Source organism: Giraffa tippelskirchi, chromosome 13 (assembly GCF_054371585.1).
Source record: "Giraffa tippelskirchi isolate mGirTip1 chromosome 13, T2T-mGirTip1v1.2.pri, whole genome shotgun sequence".
Lineage (NCBI taxonomy): Eukaryota > Metazoa > Chordata > Mammalia > Artiodactyla > Giraffidae > Giraffa > Giraffa tippelskirchi.
Genome location: NC_137287.1, coordinates 109,253,071 through 109,276,287, shown reverse-complemented (window position 1 = coordinate 109,276,287; position 23,217 = coordinate 109,253,071). Strand labels below are relative to the sequence as shown.

Here is a 23,217-nt window from a genome sequence, read left to right as displayed (position 1 = left end):
CAATGAAGGAGACACAAGAGACTAGAGTTCGATTCCTGGGTCAGGAAGATCCCCTGGAGGAGGGCATGGCAACCCACTCCAGGATTCTTGCCTGGAGAATGCCCACGGATAGAGGAGCCTGGCAGGCTACAGTCCATAAGGTCTCAAAGAGTCGGACACAACTGAAGCAACTTAGCACCCATGCATGCAACCAAGAGAGAGGGAGGAAATTTCCTCCTCCCTTGAGCTCTTGTCAAGGGGGCTCCAAGAAGGAGGAAGATTGTGAAGGCAGTGAGGGGGGAGTCCCTCCTTGTCACAGAAGACCTTCCACAGCTCCTCCCTCTGTTCATGATAACCCAGGGCTTCTCAGACGTGGGCACACACCAGAGCCACAGCTTCTGCTCCTGGCCCTGAGGTTTCTGGTTTAGTAGATCTGGGGTAAGACCCAAGAGTTTGCATTTCTGACAAGTTCCTGGGTTGCCAATGTTGCTGTTCAATGTACCACACTCTGAGAAACCTAGTTCTCCAGCCTCATCTCCTGCCATTTCATTCCATGCCCCCTACAAACCACAACTTTGCCCCCACCTCACGCCTGCTGCCCATCATCAGTGGGTTTTTTGGTTTTGTTTTGTTTTAACCTTTTGGCTGTACAACATGTGGGATCTTAGTTCCCTGACCAGGGATCGAACCCACGCCTCCTTCATTGGAAGTGAGCTGTCTTAACCACTGGGCTGCCACAGACAATGGAGTTCTGAACTGAATTGACTAGGAGACGTGAAAAATCAAATCAAAACCTAAACTAAAACGAACCCTCTGAAGCTGCCCTGCTAGTTTACATGGAAGGACTCAAGTAAGAGTGTACATCTGTGGTCCTCTCTGCCCCAGCCCTCACGGGACCTATCTGAACACCTTGTTTTCCAACCTCTCTCCACATTCAAGCAGGCCCAGGAGAGTTAGCCAAAGAGGCCAGCAGACAGTGTGGCTCAAGAGGCAAGCATATGACATGTGTGTCTCTATCCTCCTCGCCTCCCTGCCGCAGACATCACTAATCAATCACAGCTCTCTGGAACCGACTTAGCATCAGAATCCTTCCCAGTGTGGTCCAGACACCCACTTCCAAATAAGCAGACCTGGTACCCAAATTTAAAATTATGTATACTAGTCAGGAACTGAGGATGCCTTCCTCACTGCCTCTCTTGACTCCTCTAATTACAAATTACTTCTGTTCATTACCTGTCTCAGCTCCTGGTTCCATTCTCCTGCATCCCTGCCACCTCTTGATATTCCTCAGCCATACAGAAATTTAGACTTCAACTCTTTTGCGTGGCGTTTTACTTTGGAGCTTAGCACAAGGCCCAGCAACATCAGATACCTAAGCCATATTGCTGTTATCTGGGAGTCTATGAGTGAAAAAAAGCAAGATTTCCTACTGTCTCAGTTATTGTTGCCTAACAAGCTGCTCCAAAACTTACTAGCTTTTGGAGAACTCTATACTTCGAAAAGATACATGCACTCCAATGCTTACTGCAGCACTATTTACAATCCAAGACATGAAAGCAGCCTGAAATCCACTGACAGAGGATTGGATAAAGAAGATGTGGTGTGTGTGTGTGTGTGTATATATATATATATACACACACACAATGGACTATTACTCAGCCAAAAAAATATGAAATATTGATATTTGCAATACCATGGATGGACCTAGAGATGATCATACTAAGTGAAAAAAGTCAGACAGAGAAAGACAAATATCATAAGATATCACTTATATGCAGAATCTTAAAAGATGATATGAATGAACTTATTTACAAAACAGAAACAGGCTCACACTTTAAACATAATCTTATGATTATCAAAGGGGAAATGTAGGGGAACAAATTAGAAGTTTGGATTAATATATACACACTACTACATATAAAATAGTTGATCAACAAGGATCTACTGGATAGCACAGGGTACTGTACTCAATATTCTGTAATAACCTATATGGGAAAAGAATCTGAAAAAGAATGGTTGTATGTGTATGTATAACTGAATCACTCTGTTGCACACCTGAAGGTAACACAACATTATACAATTAATCAATTATGTGTGTGCGTGCCCAGTCACTTCATTTGAGTCTGACTCTTTGAGACCCAGTGGATTGTAGCCCAATCTGTTCATGGGATTCTCCAGGCAAGAATGCCAGAGTAGGTTGCCATGCCTTCCTCCAGGGGATCTTCTCAACCCAGGGATCAAACCCACATCTCCTGTGCTTCCTGCATTGCAGGTGGATTCTTTACAGCTGAGCCCACAGGGAAGCCCAAATCAATTATACTCCAATATAAAATAAAAATTAACTTTAAAAAAGTACTAGCTTAAAGCAACAAAGGTTTTATTTGCTCATCATTTGGTGGGTCAAGGCTTTGGTAGGGTTCAACTGGATGCTTCTTCAGGTTCCCATGCCATCATATGGCTTTCTCACATGGCTGGCAAATGATACAGATTTCAGGAGGGTCTTTCCATGTGACTGCTTGGGCTTCCTCACATCATGGTGGTTGGATTCCAAGAAAGAGCATTTCAAGTGACAAAGGCAGAACTTGTTGATCTCCTAGATCCCATTTCAGAGCTACACAGTGTCACTACTGTCACATTCTACTGGTCAAACAGGCCATAGAGTCAGCGCTGATTTAAGAAGAAGGGAAATAGACTCTTATTTCTCCAGGAGAGGAGTGGCAAAGAATTTGCACCATTTTTAAGCCACCAAATCTGGAGAGTTTAAGATTATGGTATCCAATACATGCTCAATAAGGTCTTCAATAATGGGGGCTCAGTGATAAGGAACATGCCTGTCAATGCAGCAGACCGGGGTTCAATCCCTGGGTCAGGAAGATCTCCTGGAGAAGAGAATGGCTACCCACTCCAGTATGTTTGCCTGGGAAATCCCATGGACAGAGGAGCCTGGCGGGCTACAGTCCATGGGGTCTCAATGAGTCGGACATGACTCAGTGACTAAACAACAACAGGTGCTCAATAAATATTTCTTTTTTAAAAATTAATTTCTCCAAATTATTTTTGACTGCGCTGTCTTTTGTTGTGGCACATGGGCTTTCTCTACTTGCAGAGGCGAGGGCTACTCTTCATTGTGACCCAAGGGCTTCTAGTTGTGGTGGCTTCTCTTGTTGCAGAACACAGGCTCAGTAGTTGTGGGACGTGGGTTTAGTTGCCCTGAGGCACGTGGAACCTTAGTTTTCAGACCAGGGATCAAACCTGCATCCCCTGCCTTGGCAGCCAGATTTGTAACCAGTGGACCACCAGGGAAGTCCACAATCAAGATGGTTTTTTAAAATTATTTTTTATTTGAAGGATAATTGTTTTACAGAATTTTGTCGTTTTCTGTCAAACATCATATGAATCAGCCATAGGTGTACAAATGTCCCCTCCCGCAATCAATATTTTTTAAGTGAATGAATAAGTTGATGTTATTGCCAGGACTGGCTGGGGCTCTTGCAGTTCATCCTGTAACCCAGATCCCAGGCCTGCACTGCATTTCCTTGCACAAACCCAGACTTAGGTCCTGACCCAACTGCATGCTACTGTAGGGTGATTGGTGGATTCCTACACCCATCTTGGTATGTGGGAGGGACGAAGGCGGTGCAGGCCTTAAGAGTGGGGACCCCACCAAAGGGTATGGGTAGAAGCTCCCTGGAAATTAGTCACACTTGGGGGCAGGAAGTCAGGGCTGCCCCTGGCCCATTTCTATCTTGTTGATGTGGAATTGGAGAAAATGCTGATTTTTTTTTTTTTTTTTTTTTTGAGCACTGGAGACAGCGAGCAATCTGGGTTGCTATGCAACCAGTGCCTGTGCCCAGCTGATAACACCAGAGGAATTAACTGTCCTTGTCCTGCACAGGCTCTGGAGGAGGGGGCTGATGCTGTCTCCCAGCATCCTAGCCTCAGCCCCCCAGCAGCTCAGTCTCTGGCCCAGCTACGGATAGGGGAGTCTGGCCTCTCTCTTGCTTCACAAAGAGCAACCAGGGGAGTCCCTTGCCTCGTGCCAAGGAGGAGGGCATTGCAGAGTGTAAGGAGGGGGCTGCCTGGGGGTCTCTTGGACACAGGGCATCCCTGTCTTCTTTGATCTGCTAATGAGCTGTGAATTAAAGACAAACGCAAACTCAGAGGGAGGCTCGAAAGAGGGCGAGGCTGGCGAGGGCCTGGCTCAGAGTGAGGACAAGATGGGCAGAATGGGGACGCCTCCTGGGGCAGCAGAGGAACACAAACACTGCGACAGCTGGGACCCCGCCGGCTCTGCCCACACAACAAGCCCCCCAAGGCCCAGGGAGAGGCAGGCCAGGCAGGGATGGTATGTCCCAGTGGGCAGGGGAGAAGGGGGAGGGGCAGGAAGAGCCTTGGCATCCTCAGAGGACCAAGGACTCTCATCTCCAGAGTTTAAGGAGCAAAGAGAAGCCTGTATACGGAGTCAGGGAGGAATCCTCAGGGGGAGACCCAGGGAGACATATTGAACGCGTTCATCTCCCTACTGGATCAGCACTTTGAGGACAAAGACCGTGTAATATAAGGTTTCCGAGTCAGACCTGCATTCAAATCCAACCACTTATATAGCTGTGGAACCTTGAGCCAGCCACTTCACCTCCCTGAACATCAATCTTCTCAGCCACAAAAAAGAACAGTCTCTCCTCAACAGATGTGTCATGAGAATACAATGTAATCATGTATTTGGTTGAACCACAAGCTGCTTTTCTGCGAGTGAAAACCAGTTGAATATCAGCTCTTTCATTTGGCTCAACCTAAACCGTCCAGCACTGAGCAGTGTCCCACACCCAGAACACACTCTGTAAATAGAAGCAGCTACTGATCCCTGGTATTGTACTGGGTGGTAGTCCAGTGCGTGTGTTTAGTGGCTGAATGAATGAATGAATGAAGAGCAGGCTGGGGACAGAGCAGGGGCTGAGTGGCCGGTGGCTGGTCCCCAGAGCCCAGAAGATGCTGAGAGGTGATAAGGGCGTCCCCCCTGGGTCAGCAGGGAGCAATGTTCACAGCCCCTACCTGTCTCCTCCTCCCTCCTCAGCCCCTCGCCCCTCCCCCTGCTCCTGGATGCCCTCTGTTTATTTCTCTCTCTTGCCCCATTTACTGAGCAAAAGTCTTGTTTTCAGGTTACCATGGTTACCATTTACTTGCATACTTACTCTGTGCTGGGCTCCAATCTAACCACTTTGCAGACATTAACTCTTCTACTCTGAACAACCACCTAACTTGAACCTTATTTTTAACCCTTTGAGATAGGGTTTGACATCTGTTATTTTATCGAGGCATAATGTGCATTCAATAAAACACACACCCATTTCAGTTTACAGTTCAGCGAATTTTGGCAAATCCATACAGCCACTACCCCAGTCAAGAGGCAACATTTCTAGAACTTCCCTGGTGGTCCAGTGGTTAAGATTCTGTCTTCCAATGCAGGGGGCTCAGATTCAATCTCTAGGGGTTCAATCCCTGGTCAAGGAACTAAGATCCCACATGCTGTGCAGTGAGACCAAAAAAAAAAGATGCCACAGTCTCATCACCCCAGAAAGTTCCCTCCTGCTCCTTTGCAGTCAAGCTCCCCATGGAGTCTCCCACCCATCCCTCCGCAAAAGCTGCCACTGAAATGCTTTTTGTCACTGTAAACGTGTTTTGACTTTTCTAGCATTTTGTATGGGGATTATACAGTGTGTACACTTTTTGTCTGACTTCTCTTATTTATCATTAATTTCTTCCTTTTAATTACTGAGTCATTGTTATGGATTGAATCATGTCCGCACCCCACTCCCTGAAAATTTAGTGGTTAAAGTCCTAAATCCCAACGTTACTGTATTTGGAGACCGGATTTAAAAGGGGCAATTAAGGCATCACCAACTCAATGGACATGAGCTTGAGTAAGCTCCGGGAGTTGGTGATGGAGTCGGACACGACTGAGCAACTGAACTGAAGGTTAAATTAGGTCATAAACGCCTGATGTCCTTATAAGGAGAGAAAGAGACAAGCAGGGATGCACAGGCACAGAGGAAAGACCATGGGAGGACGCAGCAAGAAGGCAGCCGTCTGCAAGGTTAAGAGGGGGCCTTGGGAGAAACAAAACTTGTCTCAGCTTGATCTTGGACTTCCAGCTTCCAGAATTGTGGGAACTGATGCCCTAGCTGGAGCCCGGGGGTCCCTGCCAGGGGTAAGAAAGCAAGGAAGAGGGAGGAGGCCTGGGAGGTTCCTGGGAAGGACTACCCCCCATCTTTGCCCTCAGAGGCCAGGATACACCAACCTTCAGCAGGAGCCCAGCTAGAGGAGTGGTCGGTGCCCTACTGAGGCTGAGGGAAGACTGGGGGCAGGACAGGAGCTATGCAGGGGGAGATTGCTGCGGGACAGGCCCTGCCTCCATGAACCTCAGTCTGGCTGTCATTACAATGGGCATGATAATTCTCTTCCTGATCTCACGGAGCCGGAAGAGATTGAGAGGAACTTCCCTGGCGGTCCAGTGGTTACCCGTCAGCCTTGCAAGGCCAGGGTCTTCCAGGGTTTCTTGCAAGACAGAAATCCCACCACAATTTCTGTGGTTCAATACTTGATCTGGGAAGATCCCACATGTTGTGAGGCGACTAAGCCCAAGTGCCGCAACTACTAAAGCTCACAAACCCTAGCGTCTGTGCTCCACAACGAGAGAAGCCACCGCAAAGAGAAGCCAGCACCTCGCAATAAAGACCTAGTACAGTCAAAAATAAATAAATCAATAAAATTATTTTAAAAAATAAGAGGATGAGAGGAATGGAGTTCCATGTTGCCACGTCAATGAAGTGGGGAGTGGGGAGACTGGTCACCTCCATTTCACAGATGATAAAGCTGAGACCCAGGGAAGAGAAGGGACACCAGGGTCTGCGCCAGCCCACCACGAAGTACCACCGCTGAGGGCTGAGACACCGTCTCCAGCTCTGGGCTCTGAGAATGGCTCTGGGCCTTTGTGCCTCTGACACTTGCCTCCCAAACAGGCTGTAAGCCCTGGAGTCTGATATCATGTCCAGTTACCTATTATCTCCCTGGAATGTAGTGGGGCTCCTGACACACAGATGGTACCCAGTCAACATTTGTGGAATTAGTAAATAAATCCACGAACAGTAGCCATGCTTTTCAACAGGGCATATGAGTAGCCTGGCAAAGTACCAGAGAGCACCCCTTCTTGAAATGTCCCTTTTGTTCAGAATATGAGGGAAATAATCATGCAACAGTTAACATCATTCTGGGGGGTAATTTTTAGTAGTTGTAAAGTAGAAACACAAAGTTTCTTTAAAAAAAAATTAAACATAGGATAACCATATGAGTCAAAAATTCCACTTCCAGGTCTATATCCCAAAGAATTAAAAACAGGGACTCAAACATCCATGCTCATTGCAACATAATTCACAATAGCCAAATAGTGGAAACAACCAAAAGTCCATCAGTGGGTGGAACAAATAAACAATATGTGGTCTATGCATACAAGGAAATATTATTCAGACTTTAAAAGAAAGGAAATTCTGACAAGTGCTACAACATGGATGAACCTTGAAGACATTGCACTAAGTGATATAAACCAGACACAAAAGAACAAGCATTGCATGATTCCACTTAGACGAAGTACCTAGAGTAGTCAAATTCACAGAGACAGAAACTAGAATGATGGTTACTGGTAGGGGCTGGAGGCAGAGGGGAACAGGGAGTTTCTATGTAATGGACACAGAGTTTCTGTTTCGGAAGATGAAAAAGTTCTGGAGATGGATGGCAATGATGACTGTACAACAATGTGAATGTACTTAATGTCACTGAACTGTACCCCTAAAAATGGTTAAAATGGGTACATTTTATGTATATATTGTGAGTAGTGGTAAAATACGCACAACTCCACAGCACTGAAATCATCAGCATGGGTAATCAGGGTCACCTTTCTATCTCAGTGGGTGAGCCTGGTGGACAAGGTCATTGTCCACACTGAATGACCCCTCAGGAGCTCCAGGCCCCAAAGTCCAGGCTGCAAGTTGGATGGAGAAGTCAGGGAGGGAGGAGGGGTGATTTAAAGGGGCCTGATCTGTCAGCTGATTTTCCCAGTATTCCACCGTCTGCCAAACTGGTACTTCCTTTCCTTCACAATATCTCTTGAATGTGTGTCAAGAACAGATTTAGGGACTTCCCAGGTGGGCTGGTGGTTAAGAACCCGCCTTCCAATGCAGGGGATGAGGGTTCAATCCCTGGTTGGGGAACTAAGATCCCACTTGCCTTGGGGCAACTACTGAGCCCATGAGCTACAATTAAGATCCCATGTGCTGTAAGTAGAACTCGATACATTCAAAAATAAATGAATTTTTTTTTTTTTAAGAGCAGATTTACCAGAACAGACATAGCAGGGATGAGGGGCGCAGAGGCAAGCCATGCCCAGGGTCTGGGGTCTGGAGCATCTAGGCCAAGAGGAAACGTACAATGCCCACATCTGTAAAATGGACTGAACTTGCTCCAGGGAGTTGGAAAGGACGAAACTTGAAAAGCTCTTTGCACAGGGCTTGGCACAAAGCAAGATCCTACGAGATATCAGTTGTTGTTCTTTGTTTTCGTTCATTTTTATTTTTTTCTTTTAACTCTCATATGAGGTAAAGATGAACCAAGTCAGTTGGCCATGAGCTATGGGGAGGTTCTGTGAAAGGAGAAGCCAGACAGTTTTATTTTGAATTTCTTTCCAACATAGGAGAACAATCTCACTGAGAGGGCAAAGTGGGGTTTGGCTAACCGTGATTTCTCTGCACTTCCCCACCCCCACCTCAGTCGAGGGTCTGCTCTAACATTAACTGCTGCCCTCTCCTGCAATTTGTGCCCCCACCCCAGTGATTCACACTCCTCAGAGCTGATTGTTCACCGGCCTCCTCAGTCCAAAGCTCTTGATGGATCTGGTAATTGGAGTAATTACGGTAATTTTACCTTAAAGACAGGCAGCTGCAGATTCGCTGTTGGGGAGCCCCCTCCCTGGGCCCCCTGCCAGCCAGTGTTCAGGGACAATGAAAGTGGCTCCACTTCCCCTCCCCCAGAAGGCAAAGTGGCTGGGGTGGGAAGAGGGCTTCTCAATAGAAGGCATCTCCCACCCTCTGAGCAGCTCCCAGAGGGGACAGGGAGCAGCAGGATGGGTTTGCCAGGAATCTTGCGTTTCTACCACCCTAGCCTTGGTTCCAGGGACGTGCAAAGCACAGTAGTGGATGTCAGCTTGTTTCCCACCCAGACTTGACAATCAGGACAAGAGACTCTCCCCTACCAAGTCTGTGGATGAAGTCCCTTATAGATCATGATGACACATATCCTGCAAGATCCAGGTGTGAGGGGCAAGCAGGGGTGTGGACCCTGGGAGGTACAGGGGGAGAATCTGCAGGCTCAGAAGGCAAAGAATCCGCCTGCAATGCAGGAGACTGGGGTTCGATCCCTGGGTCAGGAAGATTCCTTGGCGAAGGGAATGGCAACCCACTCTAGTATTCTTGCCTGGAGAATCCCATGGACAGAGGAGTCTGGCGGGCTACAGTCCATGGGGTGGCAAAGAGTCGGACACAAGTGAGCAACTAACACTTTCACCTGCCCACAGCCAGGTACCAGGCCCTCATCCCCCAGCCCCCTTCCCGCTGAGCCTGGGCTACCCTGCCCCTAGAAGAACTTTCCCCTTTACACTAGTGCCCCTAAGATGCCAAGAGCCAAGTGTGGGGAGGGGAGGACATAGGAGGTGAGATCTCTTCTGATTTCAAGGTTAGAAGGCTTCCCAGAGAGGAAGGACTTCAGTGAGGGTCTGGAAGAATATATGGGACCCTTTGAAAGGGACTGGGGCAGTAGCCGTCCCCCAGAGCAGACCAACTGACAGTCCCATGCAAGGGCATTGGGGCCGTATGTAAATCTGATAAGAGCAAACCTGGGAGTGGTCTCAGAATTCCCAGGCCACTGGTCTGGTGGATTTAAACCCTTCCAGTTAGGACTTAACTGGTAGTCCAACGCATGGGATGCAGGTTCAATCCCTGGTTGGGGAACTAGTACTGCCTAGGGGCGACTAAGCCCGCCCACTACAACAAAAGGTCCTGCATACCACAACTAAGATCCAAGACAGGCAAAGATAAAAATAAATAAATATTTTTTAAAAATAAATAAATTAATAAACCCTTCTGGTCTTCCCAAACCCCTTTGGATCCAGTTCCAGTTCTGCCCGGCCTGCCCACTGTCCTTTTGACCTCTCTCAGCTCCAGCCACACCGGCCTTTCAGGATCTCCTCCGCTCAGAGCCTAACACACACTGTTCCTCCCGCCCAGAGTGGTCTGCCACCTCTCACTGTTCATCTTTCAAGTTCAGCCTGGTGGAAAATTTCAGAGCTAGTCCATTTCCCCTCGCTTTCATCTCACTCTCCACAATTGTAATTAACAATACCATGGTAATCAGCAAATAGCAATTTGTGGGATGCATCATTTTAACTTCCTTCCTCCTTCACTAGACTGTAAACTCCGAGATGAAGGTCTGTGCTGATTCAGTGCTCCATCCCCCGTGTCTGGTTCTCAACAGAAGTTTTTGTTGATTGCATGTTGGACGTTTTCATCAGGCAGAAACGGGGTGGAAGGGCATTCTCAGAAGAGGGAACAGCACAAGCTAAGGGTCTGAGGCCAAAGATAGAGTAAGTTCAGAAAATGTGGAGCCAATGTGGGGAGCAGAGGAGGAGCAAGGGGACAGGTATGGAGTGACTCTGCTGCAGGTGAGGACAAAGGGTAGGAGGAGTCTGCATGAAGGGGGTGAGGAGGGAAGGTTGGGGAATCTCTGGGAGGGAGTCTCAATCCATTTCTTGGCCCAGCTGCCCCCGACGATCTCTCTGCCCTGGCAAGCGATGCTCCAGCAACAATGGCCAAGGCTGAGACTTTTCCTTCCCTCTACCTACAGACCTCTTCTCCTGACTCTTCCGATGGCTGGTCTCTTCTCATCATTTTGGTGTCAGTTCCAGTGTGATCTCCTTAGAGAGGTGTTTGGTAGCAGACACTCCACGCACATCAGTCCCACCCACGCCCCTTGGCGCCCACCATGAAGGCTTCCGATTGCCAGCACCCAGGACTCTCTCTGCCCAGGGTCTTTCTCTGACACAGGAAGATGCCCAACTTCGGAGTCCGTAGGATGGGCCAGATGAGCCAGGGAGTTAATACCTCTGGGAGGAACACTCAACCCATCAAAGAAGAATCGGTGGATAATACTTCATCCTCTTTGCTCCTTGGTTGGCCTGCATTAGAGGCACATCTACACATTTCCCCAGAAACCCCTGCAGCATTTAGCCCCAGCTGGTCATGGCTCTAACCTGCTCAAAAACGCACCCTTCACTGGCTCCGGCCCTTCCCCATCTCACATCTCTGCTCTCACTGGGTCTTCCTGGGAACACCTCCCAAATACTTGCTCTCCAGCTCTTGGCTCAGAGTCTGTTTCCAGGGGCCCCAAAGCTAAGACTCTTCTCTGGCCACTCAAAACAAAGATCTACTCACGTTCCCACCCCTGGGCCCACCCAATTCTCTCTCTCTCTCTCCCCGTCCCCGTCCCCTCCCATCTCTCTTGTCTGCCTCATTTTCTCAGAACTTGATCACAATGTGAGATCATTTCGTTTCTAAGTTAGTGTGTCTCTCTCAATATTCTGTGAGTGCCCAGAGGGCTGGGACTCACCCTATTTATTACCCTGGCCCCAGCCTAGCCCAGTGCTGAGATCACAGTGAGCATTTAATGTCATTGCCAAGTGACTGCAGACTCCCTCATTTCATCCTTCCCACCCTCGGTGGTGTAGAGATAGCACAAGAATCTCTCTCTTGGGCAAGTTACCTGCGGTCCCATGGAGTTGGACTGGAGCCCTATCTACCAGCCAGGCCCAGGGTGGCCCCGTTTCAGCGCTGCCACTCCGGGGAAGCACTCACCTGAATGCCGGGTGAGACACCTCCTCCTCTGCTCAGGGGTCATTTTCACCATTTGCCCGAGAAAGTGCTCCCATTGGAGGTTTCCAGATCCTGTCCTCCCACCTCTCAGAAGCTGGAGGCTGCGAGGGCTTGTTTTAGTCTGTCCATGCTGTCACAACAAAATACCTCAGGCTGGGGGCTTAAACAACAGACTGTTTATTTTCTTGCAGTCCTGGGGACTAGAAATCCAAGGTCAAGGTGCTAGAAAATTTGGTTTCTGGTGAGAACTCTCTTGCTGGCTTGCAAATTGTTGCTTCCTCGTTATGTCCTCACCTGGTCTTTCCTCTGTGCCCACCTACAGAGAGAAAGCACTGGTGTCTCTTCTTATAAGGACACCAGTCTTATCGGATCAGGCCCCCACCCTTATGAGCCTGGTTAACCTTAACTACCTTCTTAAAACCTGATCTCCAAATACAGTCATCTTGAGGGTTATGGCTTCATCATATGAATTGGGGGTGGGAGTGGGTGGGTGATGCAATTCAGTCCATAGCTCCTTAAAAGAAACATGATTCCAGTCTCAGTGATCCCCAAACTGCAAAGAGCCCCGAGAGGCTGGGTACCCACTGTGAGCTGCACTAACTCAGCAGCAGGGCTGGTGTGAGGTCATCAATCACCATGACGCCACAGTGTGGGGAAAGATGAGGCCTCGGATAGCGCCGAAGATGAATGAGGAAACTGACATGTGATTAAAATGGGCTCCTCCACTGATGGCTGATGGGCAAAGTTAGTGCAGCCAAGCCTAGGCTCCCAGCACCCACCGAGGCACGTGCCCCTCCTCCTGCCAAGGTTAAGGCAGGAGGATCCTCCCTCCAACCACACAGCTCCCTGGTATCCCAGCCTTGTTAATGAGGGAGTGAGGTGTGCCATGGGACCAGCACAGGTGCCAAGAACCATGGGGGAGATAATATCATTCATTACCATCACAGGCCGCCTGGCTTTTGTTGATAGTTATTAATAATAATGACAGCCCTGAATGAGCACTTGCTATAGGTCCTTCAGGCGCATTTCCTCATTCTCACACATCACACCAGGGAGATCAGAGTTAACTCCGGTGGCAAAGACAACAGTTTCCGGAGGACACCGACAGAGGAGCAGGAAGGGACTCATACATCTGTTCATTCAGCAACTGGATTTTTATTGAGCGCCTACTCGGCACCATTATATCCACAAAGGTGAACAAAGCCCCACGTGGTCTCTGCTTTCATGAGCCTGCATCCCAGTCAGGGTCTCAGATGAGAAAAAATTAAGTATGATCATTTCAGGTAGTGATACATGCTGAAAAGAAGATTAATTAAAGTGGTGAGAAAGAGAAAGAGAAGAAGCAACTTCAAACGGGCTTCCCAGGTGGCGCTAGTGGTAAAGAACCTGCCTATCAAGGCAGGAGACAGAAGAGACCAGGATTTGATCCCTGGGTCAGGAAGATTCCCCGGAGGAGGGCACGGCAACCCACTCCAGTATTATTGCCTGGAGAATCCCATGGACAGAGGAGCCTGGCGGGCTACAGTCCATGGAGTCACAAAGAGTCAGACACAACTGAAGTGACTTAGCACACACCCAACTTCAAATAAGATGGTCAGAGAAAGCCTCTGGAAGGAAGTGGCATGTGAGCTGAGACCTGGAGATGAAAGGAGCTGGCTGTGAGAGTAGCTGAAGGGAGAATGTTCTGGGAGGAGAGAACGGCACATGCAGACGTCCCATAGCAGGAATGAACCTGGTATGTCTGAGGAATGGAAAGGAAGCTCGTAGAGTGGGTGAGGTGGCAGCAGACACAACAGACAGGCCTCACGGGCCAGGGTGAGAGGTTGGGATACTAGTAATACTTGAAGTGGCGTGGCATCTCTCTGGAAGGTTTTCAGTAAGAAGGCTTTTTGCAGAGTTGATTTTTTGTTTTACAAGGGTCACCATGGCTGCTGTACAGAGGACAGACAGGAGGGCAAGGAAAGAGAGTAGTTAAAAGGCATAGAAGGGACTTCCCTGGTAGTCCAATGGTTAAGGCTCTGCACTTCCACTGCAGAGACTGGGGGTTTGATCCCTAGTCAGGGAACTTAAGATCCCACATGTCACGCAGGGTGGCCGATTTTTTTTTTTTTAAAAAAGCATTGAAGCCACTGAGAGTTAGTACCATCATATCACCACCACCACCATTATCATCACCACCATCATCACCATCACCAAAAGGATGGAGATGACAGAGGCTTGGACAAAGATGATACCAGGAGCAAAGAAGAGCACCTACATGCCTTTATCTGAGGGCTAGCTCTGGTGACTGGGGCAAACTTTGCCTGTGCTCATGCAAGCGGAGCCCTCACTCCTGTGCACTCCCCACAGTGGGCTCCCACCCCATGATTGCTGTATGCCAACACCACTTGTGGACTTAGATCTGCACGGATTTTTGTTCACGACTTTGCCCGTGCTCATATAGAATTCCTTAAGGAATCCACAACCACTGGCTCCAGAGAAGGTCGGCTTCAGCTAGCCTGGCCCAGAGACATCAGTTTCACTGGAGGTGCTAAGAGCTGTCACACTAAACAAAAATTTCTGCCCCCTCCATGCCTGAAGCCAGCTCCAGGCAAAACTCCAAACCCCAGGACGGAATCCTAAAGCGTGCACAAACTGAACCTTGACCTCACAGCAAGGTTCCACCTGGTTTCACAGCAGACAGGGGCCTGAGGGGGATATTCATCCCAGGGTGGACTCTGGCCTTCCCCCAGAGGGGCCCGGTGAGCCCTCAAGGCGAAACAGCTCCCAGGGACCTAGGCTCAGACCCATTCCCCATCAGGCACTTACTGATATTCCCTCTGACTTTACAGAGGAGGATGTTGACCGAGTTTGTGAACCTGTTGCTGTAAGACAGAGAGAAGCAAGCCGTGCTAGTTCTTCCAGAGGCAGTAAGACCAACCACTGAGCATCGGACCAAGCCTGGAAGGGGTGGGCTCAGTGATTTTTGGTCCCAGGTGGGAGATGAGATTAAAGGACCCTCCTGAGAGAGCCAGAGCCCAGGAAGGAGCCCAGTACCCAGAGGCAGGGAAGAGGCAGCTGGATGGCCCTGGGGGAGGGCCAGCCATGGGTCCCCCACCGTGAGGCCCCTTCCTGCTGGACATCAGAATGAAAGCGAGGGGAGTGCTGGGATGAGGGGTGACAGGTGAGGACAAGAGCCTTCAGAGTCAAGATGGATCATGAATATTGAATGAGTATTATGTTAATTATAATTAGTATAAAGTGATCACATAATTATCATATGATAATTATGGATATCCCAAGTTCAATTCCAAAATCTGTCCCCAATTTGCTGTGCAGCTCTGGGAAAGTGTCTTCCCCTCTCTGAGCCTCGGTTTTCCCATCTGTATAAGAGGAACTGGGCTAGATACTTGCTAAGCACTGACAGTCCAAGAGTCCTTCGTGCCAGTTCTATCAGGAGGCTCCTGAGAGTTCAAGCTGTTTCTTACATCCTGGAGTGACAGTTGCAGATTATCACTATGGATCCTCTCTCAGCTCTGTGGCCTGCTGCCTCAGGACTTTTGCACATGCAGTTTTTGGTGTCTGGAAGCCTTATCTCATTCTCCAGACTATACTATACTTGTTTTACATTCCCATTGTTCCTTATATTTCTTATACAACCCGATACAGTTTGTAAGTTGATATTTACTCTGTGGCTATTTGACTCATGTCATATCTCTTCCACAGGGCTGTGAACTTGTAGGTCCAGGGCCACTGTCCTTTTCATTGTGATTCTAGTATTCCACATGGTGCCAGGTCTAGAGTAGGCATTCATTAAATACCTGTCAAATGAATGAATGAATGATGGCTATCATCATTATGATTTGGAGCCAAGAAGTTCTCTAAGAAGGTTGGAGAACCCAGTTCAAATCTCCCCAGAAAGGGAATGGCCAACAGCCTACACAAATTCCCTCAATGGCCTTCAGCTCCAAGGTGCTGACCCCTCCCTGTACCTGTACCCCTTTCCCTACAGGGGAGAGGCTCCTGTAAGGGGTAAGGGGAGGCTGTCCGTGTCCTCTCTGCTTTCTTGACCCTGTGATCCAGGTCTGAAGCACTCGGTGAACCTGCCTGAGAACGTGGGCCACTCTGGTGTGGGGGAACACGGCCACCTCCAGGGGATCTTTGATCGGCCATGCCAGCGGATCTTTGCCACTTGCGGAGTCTGCAGAGAGAGAAAGATTCTTACACATGAACACACACGTGCATCCCTGGAATTCAAATGTGTGTGTGTAAACGCTCATGCACATGCACTTTCACAAAGACCCACGCTCAAAATACAAGATGAACACACACTTTCACACCAGTTGTGTGCACGGACCATACCATGTCCACATTCACAATGTCCCCCAAAGGGCGCACACACAAACACAGGCACAGAAACGTGTGTGCACATGCGTTCATGCTCATACACAACAGGAGTGCGTGCAGGGCACCTACAGACCCGTGCAGACAGGTTCACATAAATATACGCACAAGGCGACACTGCCAGCTTCTTGGTTCTGGACTCCTCCCTGGAACACTCAGTATTTTTAGAAGTCCCTTCCTTTCTACTGCCCACTTCTCACCACAGTCACTCCACACTCCACTTTCCCAACCCTTAGCAAAGCACGCAAGAGCTGCCTAAAAACGGGGCAGACGCGATAGCTTCCAGAAGACCCCGGTGAACCGCACCGTTTCCGCCTTGCTGAGCCGGATCGCCTGCCTGGTTTCTGAGACCCCGCCTGCTCGCTCGCTGTTATGAGCCCGAGGCGCCCCCTTGTGGCCTCAATCGGCAGCGCCGTTCCTGGCAGCCTGGTCGTGAGTCCTTGCGGATGCGGAGCATTCAGGGCCCTCTCGCTGCCCCTTGCCCCCTTCTTCTTCTACCTGGCGGGGGTTGGGGGTGGGCAGGGGGCACTCAGCCACTCGGGGCGGTCCATCGCCTTGTTCTTGTCTGCGTGCGTCTTTCACAGCCAGATCTTGAGTCCCTCGTCGCAGAGCTGGGGCTGTCGGCCACTGCTGTCCTTCCGTTTTCACATCTGGACCATCAAGAAAGGCCACCCGGCCAGAAAGTCTCAGCAAGGACGTCAGGCCGCCGGGATGACAGGTAGAGCCTTCGGGGTCACTGGGGCCTCTTTCCTGTCCCAGTCCCCCGAACACAGCTTGGCAACATGTATTTGTTGAACTTAGGGCTGAAGTTGACTGTGTGGATCACAATAAACTGTGGAAAATCCTGAAAGACATGGGAATACCAGACCACCTGACCTGCCTCTTGAGAAACCTGTATGCAGGTCAGGAAGCAACAGTTAGAACTGGACATGGAACAACAGACTGGTTCCAAATAGGAAAAGGAGTACGTCAAGGCTGTATATTGTCACCCTGCTTATTTAACTTATATGCAGAGTACATCATGAGAAACGCTGGGCTGGAGGAAGCACAAGCTGGAATCAAGATTGCCTGGAGAAATATCAATAACCTCAGATATGCAGATGACACCACCCTTATGGCAGAAAGTGGAGAAGAACTAAAGAGCCTCTTGATGAAAGTGAAAGAGGAGAGTGAAAAAGTTGGCTAAAAGCCTAACATTCAGAAAACCAAGATCATGGCATCCGGTCCCATCACTTCATGGCAGATAGATGGGGAAACAGTGGAAACAGTGGCTGACTTTATTTTTCTGGGCTCCAAAATCACTGCAGATGGTGACTGCAGCCATGAAATTAAAAGATGCATACTCCTTGGAAGGAAAGTTATGACCAACCTAGATAGCATATTAAAAAGCAGAGACATTACTTTGCCAGCAAAGGTCCGTCTAGTCAAGGCTATGGTTTTTCCAGTGGTCATGTATGGATGTGAGAGTTGGATGGTGAAGAAAGCTGAGCGCCGAAGAATTGATGCTTTTGAACTGTGGTGTTGGAGAAGACTCTTGAGAGTCCCTTGGACTGCAAGGAGATCCAACCAGTCCATCCTTAGGGAGATCAGTCCTGGGTGTTCATTGGAAGGACTGATGCTGAAGCTGAAACTCCAATACTTTGGCCACCTGCTGTGAAGAGCTGACTCATTGGAAAAGATCTTGATGCTGGGAAAGATTGAGGGCAGGAGGAGAAGGGGACGACAGAGGATGAGATGGCTGGATGGCATCACTGACTCGATGGACATGGGTTTGGGTGGACTCTGGGAGTTGGTGATGGACAGGGAGGTCTGGGATGCTGTGGTTCATGGGGTCGCAAAGAGTTCGACACGACTGAGCGACTGAACTGAACTGAGGGCTGAAGCACTAGTTTTATGGAAAGAGGTGGGCCATTTAGCCCTTAAAGGGGGCCATGGACTAAGAGCAGAGCCCACGCCCACCCTCGGGCTTCCTGGACAGCAGTCTCCCCAGACAGAGGAAGGTGGTCTGAACGTCAAAAGATTATTGCAACTTAAAGAAAACCAGGTAACTCAAGTTAGCTCTTTTCTATATATGGGAAGTTCTTTTGAAGAGTCTGGGCTCACTGAAATCATTCCTTTGATACGCACCTCAGTTCTCTGGGGCCAGCATCCTGTGTTTTCACATTTTGCACTTCTTCAGGGCTCACTATAGGGAGTGGCTACAGTCCGATGGCTGCTAGATGGCAGGTGTTCTTTCCTTCCTGAGCTCCTTCGGGGTTCACCGGCTCGCCATCTGTGGTGGCTGCAATCGCTGGTGACTGTGACATCCTTGTTTACTGATATGGCAGAAAATATTCCATTTCTCCATGTACTGGTGCCTAAAGATGGGGCCTGGCCACCAGCCCTCTGGGCAGCAACCTCACCAGCCAGGAGCCCTTGCCTCGGGCATAGGTGCCACCCCAGACCACCTGCCTCTGCAGGAGCAGTACAGCTTGTTTGGAGTCAGTGGAGTCCATGCTGAAGGTTCCTCCCCAGCATGTCCCCCCCCCCACCCGACTGCAAGCCTGAACTTGCAGCCTTTCTGACTCTGCTGCTGCAGGGAAACAGAACATCTGTTTCTGAACAGAACCTCTGCTCAGTCAGACCCAGTCCACTCAGTGGCAATGGCCTAGGATGCAGGGGCTGAAATCCTGACTTAGGAAAGCAAGTTTGGAGGCTGAGGATGCAGGCCTTTTGGCTGAAGAAGTGATTTCCCAGACTCAAGTGCAAGCTCCAGGGTCAAATAAATGGGCTTAGAGCTCAGACCCATTGCCCCAGGAAGTTATTTCCTAGCTAAGGCTCATTGCCCCAGTGAGTGATTTTTCCAGGCTGAAGCAAAAGTCCACTCTAGGGCCCAAGTTTTCACCTCAGGGTCCCTTCCTACTGTCCTCAGGCCAGAAAGACAAATGGATGGAAATGCTTAGAGGTGTGCGGGTTCTCTCACTTCACAGAACAGCCCCTTAGTGAAGCCTGGAGGATTCCCAGGGCCCTGGAGAATGAAGGCCACTTAGGTGGAGGAGACTAAAAAGCCCCAGAACCGAGTCACACCGTGTTCAATTCAGTTCAGTTCAGTTCAGTTCAGTTGCTCATTCGTGTCCAACTCTTTGCGACCCCATGGACTGCAGCATGACAGGCCTCCCTGTCCATCACCAACTCCTGGAGTTTACTCAAACTCATGCCCATTGAGTCGGTGATGCCATCCAACCATCTCATCCTCTGTCATCCCCTTCTCTCCTGCCTTCAATCTTTCCCAGCATCAGAGTCTTTTCCGATGAGTCAGCTCTTCGCATCAGGTGCCCAAAGTATTGGAGTTTCAGCTTCAGCATCAGTCTTTCCAATGAATATTCAAGACTGATTTCCCTTAGGATGGACTGGTTGGATCTCCTTGCTGTCCAAGGGACTCTCAAGAGTCTTCTGCAGCACTACAGTTCAAAAGCATCAGTTCTTCGGTGCTCAGCTTTCTTTATAGTCCAACTCTCACATCCATACACAACTACTGGAAAAACCATAGCCTTGACTAGACGGACCTTTGTTGGTAAAGTAATGTCTCTGCTTTTTAAGATGCTGTCTAGGCTGGTCATAACTTTCCTTCCCAGGTATGTCCCCCCAAATTCTGGAGATGTGACCCAGTGCCTGGGGCCAGCATCACGGTGTGTGACGCGTGTGGTCCCACGGCTCCCTGTGCTTAGTCAGGCCCCACGCTAGGGTTAGCGCTCCACTGCCACCATCTTGAAATTCTTTATAATTTTTGAACAAGGGCCCATGTACTCAGTTTGCACGTGGTAGGTCTCGCCAGCACCTTACCCACAGGATCCTGCCCAAACACTGAGCTCCACCCTCCCATCCTGAAACATCTTCAAAGATGGTGAAACAAAGCAGTCTCAGGTCCACCAGTGCCCAAAGAAAGAGGCGGGACGCCAACTCTCCCTGGGCAACAGCCTGGCTGCTTTCACCAAACAGAAGCTTCGAGGAGACCGATTCCCCGTTCATTATAAAACTGGCCCGTTCAGCTTGATTTGTACTTTTTGAGAAAACTGCCTATCAGGGCACCTCCTGCGTCCGTTTGGAAACCCCTGCTGGTACACAGCACGATTTCTTTAGTTGCTTTGTGATTTGGTTGGAAATTATGGGCCTCTAGCTGTTTTCGTGACAATTTGAAAACTGCGGTGACTAAACCAAAACAAAATTCATTCCCTGTGACCCCGTTTTGACAGCAAAGCAGTGAGGGAGGAGCAGTCGTTTCTTTGGGTGTACTTTTTGAGGAGGTCAGACAAGGGTGCACAAAAGAAGTCAAATAAAACCCTAACAGTTCCAATGGCATCACTGTCCCAAAGTCATGTGATATGGTGCAGCAACAAATCCCTCATTCCACCAGAGAACAAGAGCGCTCAGCACATCCATAGAGTTTGTTCCGAGCATCACTAACAGGTGATTTTGTGTTTGTTTTGTTTTCAGTGTTTTATTGATGTGCAGTATATGCAGAAAAGTGCACGGATCCTCAGTATGAATAACAATCTCCAGTTGTCATTTTGTCTCCAATGTTTATCGAATTATTACTACTACATGCCCAGCACCAGACACGTGCAGGCATCATTTAAATATTCAAGGGTGAGTGCTACTGTCCCCAGTTTACAGATGAGCAGACAGACCCAGGAGTAGATGGCCCACCTACACATATCCAGCTGGCAAGCTGCAGACCCAGGATTCAAATCCAGGTTGCAAGCCCCAGATGCAGTGGTCTCAACTGCTATGTGCTATGGTTTGTGGAAGCCATGGTGAAGGAAGCGATCTGAGCCCATTTTTTCCCCTCCATAAACTCTGCTCCCCTTTCTGAATTCCTGGTCACACCAGATGGTAACTTCAAGTGCACTGAGGGCCATTTCTGAAAATGATTTCTTGTTACTCCTCACATCCAATTTGTTATTGTTGCTTAGTTGCTAAATCATGTCTGACTCTTTGCGACCCCATGGACAGGAGCTCACCAGGCTCCTCTCTCCGTGGGATTTCCCAGGAAAGAATACTGGTGTGGGTTCCCCATTTCCTTCTCCAGGGGATCTTCCCAACGTAGAGATCGAACCTGCATCTCCTGCATTGGCAGGTGGGTTCTTTACCACTGAGCCACCAGGGAAGCCCTCACATCCAACTAGCCACTAGATAATTTTGTTTCATTTTTAAAAATTTTTTATTTTTAACTGGAAGATATTTGGTTTAAAATGTTGTGCTGGTTTCTGCCGTACAACAATATGAATCAGTCATAACTATATATATATATATATCCCCTCCTTCTTGAGCCTCCCACCCACCCCTCATCCTATCCCTCTAGGTCATCACAGAGTGCCAGGCTGGGCTCCCTCTAGATAATTCAATCCTTCATACATCTCTTGCATTCACCCACTCCCCCCAATTCCCACTGCCACCATCTTGGTCCAAGCGCCCCTCCCCACTGGCCTGGACCACAGCCTCATCACAGTCTTCCTACATGGCTTCAAGGTACCCTTAAGACCAGACGGGTTCATTTCATGCAGGGTGCTCGTTCTTTGAATTGTCCAGTGATGTTCACCACCTTTCTTCCACACAGTAAGGCTGGTAGAGTTGATCTCTGGGTTGTGAATTTTTCAAGTATGGCTCTTTTGTGTTATAGACAACACGGATGAAAACATCTTGAAATAGAATCAATATAAGCTTCCTGAATCCGAGCTGAGGCTGGGCCAGGAGACAGAGAAAAGCACAGCTGTGGGCGATTCCCTCACCTGATCAAGGTGGGTGAGAGCCAGAGAAATAGGAGACCTGCTGGGCCAAGGAAATGCATTCTAGGTGTGGAGACCAGACCCAAAGACCAGTGGTTCTAAACCCTGGCTGTGCACTCGAATCACACAGGAAATCCTTCAAAGTCCCGACGCCCAGGCAAAACTCCAGACCAATGGCACCAAAACCACTGGAAATGGGACGTGGGCATCAGCATAATTGGAAGCTGCCCAGTTGATTCCATTGTGCAGCCAAGGCTGAGGCACTCTGCTGGAAGCATCTTTATGCCACGAGGGCTCAGAGAACTCTACAGAAGCTTTCAAGAGTCGGGAGGGAACAGATGGAATGCATCGAAATTCTCATATAGCACTTCTGGGAGGGAGCGGCCGGCTGCATTTTTCAGGTGGCTAGGGGAAATTACAGCGCTGCCCATGACCCCAGAGAAGACAAATGCTCCCAACCAGATCAGGATCCTCCAAGCTCTATTTGAAGTAGCAAAGTGGCTCCCCCTAGCGGACGTTAGAGCACATTTACTATAACTTGCCATCATTTGAACACGGGGATGTTAGCTCATCCAATGTAGCTTGCCACCATTTGAACATGGGGAGGTCTCACATTTTAAAATCCTCTAGCTCTAATTCCTCTCTGAAAAAAAATCAAGAGAGGATTATCCTGGGGTCCTGTCCCTGAGGGACGACAACTGCAACAGCTGAAAGGTGGCTGCTCCTTCGATGGGCTTCTCTGCAGGGCTTTCTAGAGAGGTTCTGGAAGTTCCCCAGGGGGTTGAGCCTTGCTCCGATCCTTCCTTGGAACATGGTCAAGCCTGCCTGCAGAAGCACATTCTCCAATATAAAATAAAAAGGTAACAAAAAATCGAGTTGCCCATTTAATGAACTAAAAAAAATAATTCCGGCTCTAATAATTCAGACTTATTCTCTCTCCTTTGTTTAGAAGCCTTGTGGGGGTTGGTGGGACATGGGTTGAGAGAGAAAAAGGGGACCAAGATGACCACCCAGGTGATCCCCTGGGTCTGTCCTAGTCTCCAGCTCATCAACCTTGCTGCCCCCGCGTAGTCAGCGAGGGTGCAGAGACAGGGGGGTTCTGGAAAGGTCAGAGCGCTGTG

At 49.1% G+C, this 23,217-nt stretch overlaps 2 long non-coding RNA genes across 2 annotated transcripts; one reads left to right on the top strand and one right to left on the bottom strand.

Annotated features, from left to right (window-relative positions):
* Positions 1-11,767: 11,767 nt before the first annotated feature.
* On the top strand, positions 11,768-22,497 carry LOC145532359 (uncharacterized). The gene is made up of 7 exons (XR_014073169.1): positions 11,768-11,941; positions 14,780-15,111; positions 16,011-16,763; positions 16,916-17,049; positions 20,805-20,957; positions 21,991-22,108; positions 22,227-22,497. It is a non-coding gene; the product is annotated as an uncharacterized LOC145532359 (long non-coding RNA).
* Positions 12,113-12,515, bottom strand: LOC145532358 (uncharacterized). The gene is made up of 2 exons (XR_014073168.1): positions 12,359-12,515; positions 12,113-12,264 (listed from the first exon to the last, which is right to left on the bottom strand). It is a non-coding gene; the product is annotated as an uncharacterized LOC145532358 (long non-coding RNA).
* Positions 22,498-23,217: the final 720 nt, after the last annotated feature.